Here is an 11,325-nt window from a genome sequence, read left to right as displayed (position 1 = left end):
TGCGGATGCTTGCAATAGAGGTTAATCATAAGTGGGATGCTTGTTCAAGTATGAATAGCACCCAAGCACCGGTCCACCCACATATCAAATTATCAAAATATCGAACGCGAATCATATAAACGTGATGAAAACTAGCTTGACGATATTCCCATGTGTCCCCGGGAGTGCTTTTCCTATTATAAGAGTTTGTTCAGGCTTGTCCTTTGCTACAAAAAGGATTGGGCCACCTTGCTGCACTTTACTTACTTTTGTTACTTGTTGCTCGTTACAATTTATCCTATCACAAAACTATTTGTTACCACTTATTTCAGTACTTGCAGAGAATACCTTGCTGAAGAACGCTTATCATTTCCTTCTGCTCCTCGTTGGGTTCGACACTCTTACTTATCGAAAGGACTACGATAGATCCCCTATACTTGTGGGTCATCACTAGCCTTCTTTGACTCTGATTGGGTAGGCTGTTTGGATGACAGGAGGTCTACAGGTGGATTTGCAGTCTTCTTTGGGCCCAACTTAATTTCTTGGTGTGCAAAGAAACATGCAACTGTATCAAGATCAAGTACTGAGGCAGAATATAAAGCACTGGCAAATGCTACAACTGAAATAATATGGGTTAAAGCTCTGCTTAGAGAACTTGGCATATGTTATACACAAACTCCATGTTTCTGGTGTGATAATATTGGTGCAACATATCTTTTTGCTAACCCTGTCTTTCATGCAAGAACCAAACATATTGGGATTGACTATCATTTTGTGTGAGAGAGGGTTGCTAGCAAGGAATTGGAAATTCGGTTCATTCCCTCAAAGGACCAAGTTGCGGATGGTTTCACAAAATCTTTGCCCACAAGATCATTTGAAGAATTTAAGTGTAATCTAAACTTGAGAAGTTCGGATTAAGGGAGGATGTTAAACAAATATATGTATAGGTTTGGCATGTCCCTTTGTAACACGCCTTGATGCTCACGGCTTGGTAGTTAGGAGATTTATTATTTTTGTATTTATCTATCTTATCTCCTAAAACCCTCCTGTAATATCTCTCGATGGTTAGCCTCGACGCTGCCATCTCCTGTACCGATCCCCTCAATCAATATATACACCGCGGGTCTCCATGTATGGAGATCGAGATGCTTACCCATAGATTTCTACACATTTGAGGAAGGCGTGATAATGGAAAGGTAGGTGCAGTCGAAGGATCGACTTTCCACGTGAACACAAGATGTGTTTGCATAAAAGAGCGGAGTAGTCCAATACCACCCGAGCCACAAGCTGTTTTTCCAAGCAAGTATCTACAACTTGTGCTGGAACACCGTTGCACGTAAAGCTATATACTTTGATAAACTTTGAAGGAGAATTCTTGCCCAGTATGATACCTTATGTTTATGCCATGGCACCTATCCTAACAACCATGGCAAGGTAGTCCAACAGACTTCCAGTATTGCACCAAATGATGAACTAGCGTATTAGAAAAACTAGGAACATACCAAACACTTTCTTCAAAATTAGAAGGTTTACAACCTCTTGTAGCAATTACAACAAGGTAGAAACAGGAATACAAAATAAGCAGTTCCCATCGCATTCTAGTCTCATATTAGATAGATAGATATTAAGGGTGAGGATAGCGGTCTTCTGCAGACACGTCGCCATATCTCCAAGCACGATTGTTGTAGGTGCTCGCCAAGGAAATCTTCCTAAGCAGCGGGTTCGACGGTTTGGTGGATGTTGAAGTTTGAATAGCACCAGTGTGGAGTGATGGCGGCAGCTACGTCTTGAGCTTGCGTTGGTTTTCCCCGAAGAGGAAGGGATGATGCAGCAGAGTAGGGTAAGTATTTCCCTCAGTTTTGAGAACCAAGGTATCAATCCAGTAGGAGCCCACGCTCAAGTCCCTCGTACCTGCACAAAGCAATAGCTACTCGCAACCAACGCGATTAGGGGTTGTCAAGCCCTTCACGGTCACTACCGAGAGTGAGATCTGATAGATAGAATATTTTTCGTATTTTTGATATAAAGATGCAAAGTAAAAAAGTAAAGTCAAAGTAAATAGCAAAACAATATAAAAGGTGATGGAGATTGATATGATGAGAATAGACCCGGGGGCCATTAGGTGTTCACTAGTGGCTTCTCTCAAGAGCATAAGTATTCTACGATGGGTGAAAAATTACTGTTGAGCAATTGATAGAACTATGCATAATTATGAGAATATCTAGGCATGATCATGTATATAGGCATCACGTCCGTGACAAGTAGATCGAAACGATTCTGCATCTACTACTATTACTCCACTCATCGACCGCTATCCAGCATGCATCTAGAGTATTAAGTTAAAAACAGAGTAACGCCTTAAGCAAGATGACATGATGTAGAGAGATAAATTCATGCAATATGAAATAAACCCCATCTTGTTATCCTCGATGCCAACAATACAATACGTGCCTTGCTGCCCCTTCGGTCACTGGGTAAGGACACCGCAAGATAGAACCCAAAGCTAAGAACTTCTCCCATGGCAAGAACTATCAATCTAGTTGGCCAAACCAAACGGATAATTCGAAGAGACTTGCAAAGATAACCAATCATACATAAAAGAATTCAGAGAAGATTCAAATATTATTCATAGATAGACTTGATCATAAACCCACAATTCATCGGTCTCAACAAACACACCGCAAAAAGAAGATTACATCGAGTAGATCTCCACAAGAGAGGGGGAGAACTTTGTATTGAGATTCAAAGAGAGAGAAGAAGCCATCTAGCTACTAACTATGGACCCGAAGGTCTGAGGTAAACTACTCACACTTCATCGGAGAGGCTATGATGATGTAGAAGCCCTCCGTGATGATGGCCCTCTTCCGGCGGAGCTCCGGAACAGGCCCCAAGATGGGATCTCGTGGATACAGAAAGTTGCGGCGGTGGAATTAGGTTTTTGGCTCCTGTTTTGATTGTTTGGGGGTACGTGTGTATATATAGGAGGAAGGAGTACGTCGGTGGAGCACCGAGGGGCCCACGAGGCAGGGGGTGCGCCCTAGGGGGGGCACCCCCACCCTCGTGAGCACCTCTTTGCTTCCTTGCAGTAGGGTCCAAGTCTCCTGGATCACCTTCGGTGAGAAAATCACGTTCCCGAAGATTTTATTCCGTTTGGACTCCATTTGATATTCCGTTTATCTGAAACACAAAAATAGGAAAAAAAACAGCAATTTTGGGCTGGGCCTCCGGTTAATAGGTTAGTCCCAAAAATAATATAAAATTGAAAAATAAAGCCCAATATAGTCCAAAACAGTAGATAATATAGCATGGAGCAATCAAAAATTATAGATACGTTGGAGACATATCAGCGGCGAGGTCTACCTGATACATGACGACCTCCAGATGGCCGTGCTCGTGGCATAAGGTAGCAAGTAGTCCCACTAATCTGCTATTGTTTTTTAGGCCCGGCGTAAAGGGCTGATGGATGTGGCTGTCGAATGACTAACTTCAAGATGATGTGTGCAACACAGTTTATGTTCGGGATGAAAACTTGTCCTGGCCTTTATTGGTCGGGCTCAGTAGCTATGGACTTGCGTCGTTACCTTATTGAATTCATTGTCTACTTGCTGATGTGCTGGTCTTCACTAATTGGTCACGACAACCAGGATAAAAATTCTTGTCCTGGCCATCTCCGGCTGGACGTGGGAACATTGGTGTAAGGAAGTGTACCTTTCTTGAAGGCATTGTTGCGGAAGAGCTTAGTCGTAAGTGTTTGTTTCTTATCTTGTAACGGTTCGGACGTGGTTGCCTTTGTTATGTATTCTGCTTAATTAATGAGAATGGTTGTCTACATAGTAATGACACAGAGGCCACGGTTTCAACCTCCTTTTCTAAAGAAAAAACTAAATGCCAAGAGGAGTCACCCCAAGTAAATGTTAATAGAAGACCAGTATGCACACGGGTCTTCCAAATAGGCCCAGTCTACTTGGCTATGATTATGCAAGGTAGCCCCACGTTTCCTTGGGTCCGCATAGAGAAATTTCATATCCAAATTTGAACAATGCATAGATGAGCTAAAAATAAATAGATTTCACCTCAACATTGTAGCAAAAAGACCCTATTCACGATGGATTTGTTCATTTTTCTTCTCTATACATGGACCGAACTTTGGTTTGAATTATGGGATTGTAGACACATATCTTTAAGAATTTGAAAAGAGTTTTACATGTGCTACCTTGAGTTGATAACATAGATATCAAACAAGTCCATGCCTTGCCAACATGGGGTGGACACTGGGGAGCTACGATACATTTTGTTCTATCACGATGGCGGGCAAGCGCCCCACGACTGGGGCAGAAGCAAGCATGGTCAGCGGTGGGGAATGTCATATTATAAGTCTAATGGGGGAGGGTAAGTATGGTATCTTGTTTATTAATGTACTTCCTCTACTACCCAGTTATAAAACATCTTAGGGCATTTCTAAACGATCCCCCATAACTGGTTAGAGGAGGTAAACCCCTGTTTTACTCCTCTAACTGGGACCAAGCCGAACTCCAATAATCGTTAGAGGAGAATAATTTATCCTCCTCTTATCACTCGTCTCTCTGCCTCTCCTCCTCCCCCACCCCCACCACCTGCCACCCACCCTCCCCCACCCCTCCCCCCGGTTATTGCAGGCCACCCCCTCCCCACAATGGCCAGACCCCGTGGCCGGCGCTCCCCGCTAATGATCCGCAACGCAGATCCATGCTGCCACACGAGTCGCATGTCTTCAAGCGGCACCTCCTCAAGCCACCGCAGCCCCACGGATGTGGCCCCCTCCCGCTGCATCTCCGACTTCCCCGACCTTCCTCTGCCATGGCAGTCGCAGAGGAAGTACCTCGTCTTACACAACGGACGAGTAGGACGTGGATGGTGGAGATAACCAACCGTGAGATCCACATCAAGAAGTGGCTCGGGTCCTTCGACATCCAAAGCTCGCCGCTCTCGAGTACGATCGATGGTAGGTCTGGTTGCATGGTTCATCTGTCGAGCTCGTCCCACCACTGAGAGGCGAGGGAACACATCGCGGCGGAGGCCGCCGCCAAGGAGTACATGGCGGACCTCCGCTGCTAGTACCCCGACACTACAAAAAAAATACACTTCTGTGATGATACGTGTTTGTCACAGTAGGTCGCGTTTTCTGTCATGCATGTACATCCATGACGATTTTATGATAGAATCAAGATAGTCATACATGTGCTGTCGTAGAAGTCTTCCATGACATTACCAAAATTATCATCACGGAAGTGTCCACTTCCATGACGATAAATCGCGCGTCACAGAAGTGCTTTCGTCAAGGGTGACCGACACGTGGCATCCACCGTAACGGAACGCCGTTAAGCTATCGGGTCGGGTTTTGGATCCGATAACCCGTTAACAGCCCCGACCAATGGGGATTTTCCACGTGTAAAATCATCATTGGCTGGAGGAAACACGTGTCGGCTCATCGCTGGGACAGATGTCATCCACTCATTGGACAGAAGGCGCCTATGATACGTCGACACGTGGCACGGCCCAACAGAGGCCCATTCCTGTGAAAAGGCCGGCCCGTTTGACTTGGTCAAAAGGTGGCGGGCCGGCCCATGGAAAGCCTGTTAACGGCCTGTTCGCATATAGCCCATTTACAGCCCGCTAACCCAAGGCCCGTTACGCCCTATTCGAATTAGGCCCAGTAGCGTCATCTGGGCCATCCAATATGATTCCAGCCCGTTTTCACTTCTGGCCCATGTATGGCCCATGACGTCTTTCGGCCCATATGAGGCCCTATGTAACTCTTGGCCTATTAACGGCCCGTGGTGAAACTGGCCCGTAATGAACAGTGTATCACTTTACACCCATTAACGGCCCGTGGTGAAACTGGCCCGTAAAGAACAGTGTATCACTTTATACCCATTAACGGCCCGTTATTCCGTTGGGCCGTTTCCAGCCCATGTTATCTTTCGGCCTTCTCAGAGCCCATTTATTCTTGGGCTATTTTCCAGCATTCGTTTACTTACGGCCCGTTACTGTCATTTTCTGCTTGTGGGCCAAATTCAGCCCGTGGTTACAGTCGGCCCGTTTGTGGTCCGTTAATACGTTGGGCCGTTTTCATAGCGTCATCAAATACGGCCTATTAACGATGGCCCGTTATGGTCGGCCCATGAACGGACGATTCCAACTCTAGCCCGTTTACGGCCAGAATGCGGTCTGTTTGGCCCATGTTTGGCCAATCGATCATACGGCCCGTATAAGGCCCATTGATGATACGACCCGTAGAAGGCCCATTGTTTCTACGGCCCGTAGAAGGCCCATTGTTTCTACGGCCCGTAGAAGGCCCACTGTTTCTACGGCCCGTAGAAGGCCCACTGTTTATACGGCCCGTAGAAGGCCCACTGTTTCTACGGCCCGTAGGAGGCCCAGTGTCACTACAGTAAATATTAGCCCATGGTTATTGTGGCCTAGTTTTAAAAAATAGGTTATTGCAGCCACTAGCAAACCGCAGAAAAAGAACTGCACTGACTACAAGCAAACAAATAAACAAGACAACAAGGAAATAAATAAGCAAGCAACTTACACTAGGCTATCACGGCTATTACACATATTACATCCACTGGGCATCAAAGTTCGCCACCAGTGCAAATATAGGGAACACAGCAGCATATAAACGCCGCAGCAAAACAAGTCCAGAACTGAAACCACTTCAGAAGAGCTCAAGAAACAATATCCTGGGTACCCATAATGCTGGCAAGATGCTTAGCAAGCTTATTAACTTTCTCTTGTTTGGCGCTTAAGTCCTCCAGCGCTTGCTGTTGCACCAGAAAGTATGCATCTGAATTCTGCAGGGACTTCCTCAGTCCTTCGGCTTCCTGTCGCATAACATCTGATCGATGTCTTTCAACTTGAAGTTGAGACTCAAGAAGCCGAACTGATTCAGGCAACGAGTTCGAAGAGCTGGTGCCAGCAGTGGTAGCCAGTAACTCGAACACTACATCAAGACAGGACTTTGGGGTTGTCTCAGTGTCTTCAATATAGTTTTTATCAGCTTTCTTGGAGACCAACAGGGATGTCTCACTATCTTGAACCTTATCTGCATTACTTCCTTTACCATTGCATAACAGGGTACTCTTCTCCAATATTTTATCCGCGTTCTAAAAGAGAAACAAACAAACACATCTCAGGTTTACAATGTAGTATATGAAACTCATTTTGGTAAACCAGTTCAGTAGTAAGGTGGACAGGATAACAGCATGAAACAAACATATATCTATGTAGTATGGTCACTGTATGGTCTATATCATTCTAGTTTATGTTGCCAAATCAAGATAGATACAGTTCGAATCATATCTATTTAAGACAAAGCAGCATAGACAGAATATAAGTGTGGGAAACTACACAGCAATAACAACACTTGTAATGTGCATGGCATGAGAACATAACTGTTTATTCAATTGAAACTGAAATCAACATAGAGCAAGTTACAACAGCAAACAGCCAAACACGTTGAAGAAACAGGTTTAAAACATACCTGTTGCGCCATTGGAGTTTCAATTGCATCCTTCAAATTTGAAATTAGTTGGTATCAGTAAATACAGTGATGCAAGAGCAAAGTAGTATGAACCATAGCTACGGAACCTGACCTGAGAACAATTCTTCTTCTGCTTTAAGCGTTGACTTCGGGTTCGGAGTGGTGGTCCTCGTGATTTGGGCACTGCAGTTGCCTTACTAACTGCTCGTGTTTGGGTGCTCTGTGGTGGAGACGGTGCTGTGTCAACGGGAACTGGGTGTCTATCTGCTGGGGTTGGGGTTAGAAGGGGTGTAGCTGGTTCTCTGTCCAACTGGGTAGGGGTACAATCTGCATGAGTGTGGGTTATGTGTGGTGGGGCTGGTTCTTGGGCAAGTACAACCGTGGTTCTATCTGCATCGACAGGTAGCACGATCTTTTCTGAAGACCGTGTTTTTACTCCCACAGATACTGCCATCACTCCCTCCAATTGAAATGGCTGATAAACAAGAAAAGTAATTGAATGTACAGACATTGTAAGATAGACAGGTGCAATGGATAGTAGGGAAGAAAACAGGGCATGAAATAATTCACATTTATGTTGTCTAAGCAAACAGAATAGCAGGACATAATTTCACATATATGATGGCTAATTAAACAGGATAGCATGACACAATTTCACATGTATGATGGCTAACTAAACAGGATAGAATGACATACTTCAAAATATGATGACTATGTAAACAGGATGACATGATATAACTATACGATGTGTCTATTAAAGTGGTTGGCATGCCATAAATCACAAACATGCCGTCGATGGAAACATGATGGCATGATATAATTCACGGATAGAATGACATAATTTAAAATATGATGACTATGTAAACAGGATGAGATGATATAACTATATTATGTCTTTAGAAAATGGGTTGGCATGCCATAATTCAGATACATGCTGTCTATGTAAACATCATGGCATGACATAATTCAAATATATGATTTATATACTAAGGAAGTGAGCAGAGGGCAATCGCATATATGATGTGTCAACTAAGGAGATGGCATTCAATATTGTGTATATGATGTAAAAACTAAGCATTGCAATACAACATATGCATTATATGAGTAATATAACCCTGCCAAGTTTGAGCATACACCTCAGGGGGATAATAGGACTGGTCATCTGCCTCTGAATCCTCCTCTGAAGAGCTATCTGTAACCAGCAAGATATCTGCTTCAGCAGGTAGCATTGTCTGCTCTGAAGACCTTGTTTTCACTCCAGATTTCTCCATCACCAATTCAAATGGCTGATGCACAGGAAGAGCAGTTGAATATACAAACATTGTCGACAAAAGCAATGAGAAATACAAAAAAAGGACGGCATGATATAATTCACATATATGACGCTTGCCTAAACAGCATGGCATTGCATAATTCACATACATAATGCCTTGCAACAAGATAACATTGCATAATTCACATATATAATGTCTTGCAACAAGATGGCATTGCATAATTCACATATATGGTAATTAGACACTAAACAGGTGGCATTCACACAAAGCATGTCTAAACTAAGCAAATGACATAGCAATGCAAGATACCATACGCACGATATGAGCAACATAACCCTGCCAAGTTAGGGCATGCACCTCGGGGGGGGGGAATATGACTGGTCATCTGTCTCTGAATCCTCCTCTGAGGAGCTATCGGTAACCAGCAAGACATGCGCTTCGTCAGATAGCATTGTCTGCTCTGAAGACCTTGTTTCCACTCCAGATTTTTCCATGACCGTGCCGAATGGCTGATGCACAGGAAGAGTAATTGAATGTACTAAAATTGTTGACAAATTTAACACGTAATAAAAAAATGATGGCATGATATAATTCACATATAAGATGACTGGCTAACCAGGGTGGCATTGCAAAATTCACATATATGATGCCTGGCTAGACAAGATGGCATTGCATGATTCACATATACGATAAAGAAACTAAACAGATGGCATTGACACAAAGCATGTCTAAACTAAGCAGATGACATCTTTAATGTATACAGTAAGCAATGCAAGGCACCATATGCATGATATTACCAACATCAGCATGCCAAGTTAGAGCGAAGACCTCATGGGGTAAATAGGAGTGGTCTTCTCCTTCTGAATCCCCCTCAGAACAGTTATCTTCCTCTTGATTACGATCCGAAATGGGTGGAGGGGGGCTGCCTTTGCGCCCACCATGGAACGACGTCTGCATGAAATTTTATTGCCACGCAAGGCTCGTCTCTTTTGCTCTACATGATCAGTTCCATTGTGTACAATAACTGGCATGCATAGGAATAAAACATAGTGAGATTATGTAAGGAGTGCATGCACAAATCCAGAGTGATGGTAGCAAACTGTGGATAGACCCAAAACCAATGATAGCAGGCAGATAATAGCTTTAGTTAAAAAATACAGATAATGGCTCCTTTAATGTTTGTTTGCACCCAACATGAAACTCATAGTAGACACCGGAGATTAACCAGATAGTAGACAGATAGTACTGATTGCTGCCCCAATATGTACCCCACAACCATTTAAAAACTCAAGTTTCAGCATTAGTTTGGACCTGACTCGGAGTCTAATAGGTGAACACGACGATAATGTAGCATGTCATCATATTAAGCGACGCATAACGTAAGCAGACACGGAAGAGTGCGACCTCTCTTGCGGACCCGTGTAGTCCTCAAGGTCATCTGCTCAGTTGATGATGGTAATGCAGTTGTCGTGGCTGCCGGCGGCGGGGAAGAAGATCTGAGGCGGCGAAAGACAGTCTGGAGAGCGGATCCCTGCTGTGGTGAACCCTTCCGTCGTTGGAGCAGCTGAGCTGGGGTGGAACACAGCGCCGCAGGAGCAGGACAAACCACACAAGGTTTTCTTTGACACATATCTGTAACAGAAGTAATTGAGTAAGGGCTTGTTTGAATTTGAGGATTCTAACAATGCAGGGATAGGAAATAGACAGGAATAGGATAGGAATGCACGTGCAAAACAGAGAATTTAAAAACACAGGATTTCTGCCAATCTGGGTGTTTGATTCACAACAATTGGAAGATCACAGGATGCAAAAAAGCATGGTGAGATTAAGTCAAACCACAAGAAAATGTACGGTTATAATGCTATTATGCTACTATCTCTTAGTCTTGTGCTTGATGAATAGGAATATGAAAAGGAGGAGAAGTGGAAATTAGAATTCCTACGGTTTTTCTTTCAAGGAGACACTAAAGGAACAAATCCTACAGTTTTCCTTTGCTCCATTCCTTTGCACCAAATTCATGAAAAGTAGTACCATAGGAAACTTTCCAATTCCGATGTTTTTCATTCACTTTTCCTTTCAAGCACTGGCGATTCTAGTAGGCAGGCTTGAGCAAGGAAAATCCTACACTAAAAAAATGTTTTTGTGCTACTTCTATTACTTTGGACCCAGGCCACTGCCATACTAGCTCAACTCCCAGGCCCATCGACAAATGCACAGCTCAAACGCGCAGAGATAAATAATGATGGCGTTCAAGAGAGTCCATCACGGATAGCTAAGTTGCCTGGTACCTCACTGCTTGTCATATAGTAGGATAAAATAATCGTATTTCCCGTTACTACGAGTGCTCAGTGGACAATATATATAACATGTAGAGTAAAAAAGAGATGCAACAAGTGTACAACCTCTTTGGCGAAGCCATGTCGATCTCAGCGTGATTGGGTTGGCCGGTGAGGATGCTCCGGCTGACTTGGCTGTCGGAGGAGGGGAAGAAGATCTAGGCGTCTGGAGATGGAGCCCGAGGTACTGCTCCGCTGTGATGGAGGGTTT

Source organism: Triticum aestivum, chromosome 7A (genome assembly GCF_018294505.1).
Source record: "Triticum aestivum cultivar Chinese Spring chromosome 7A, IWGSC CS RefSeq v2.1, whole genome shotgun sequence".
Taxonomy (NCBI): Eukaryota; Viridiplantae; Streptophyta; class Magnoliopsida; order Poales; family Poaceae; genus Triticum; species Triticum aestivum.
Note: the sequence above shows the minus strand (reverse complement) of the source record.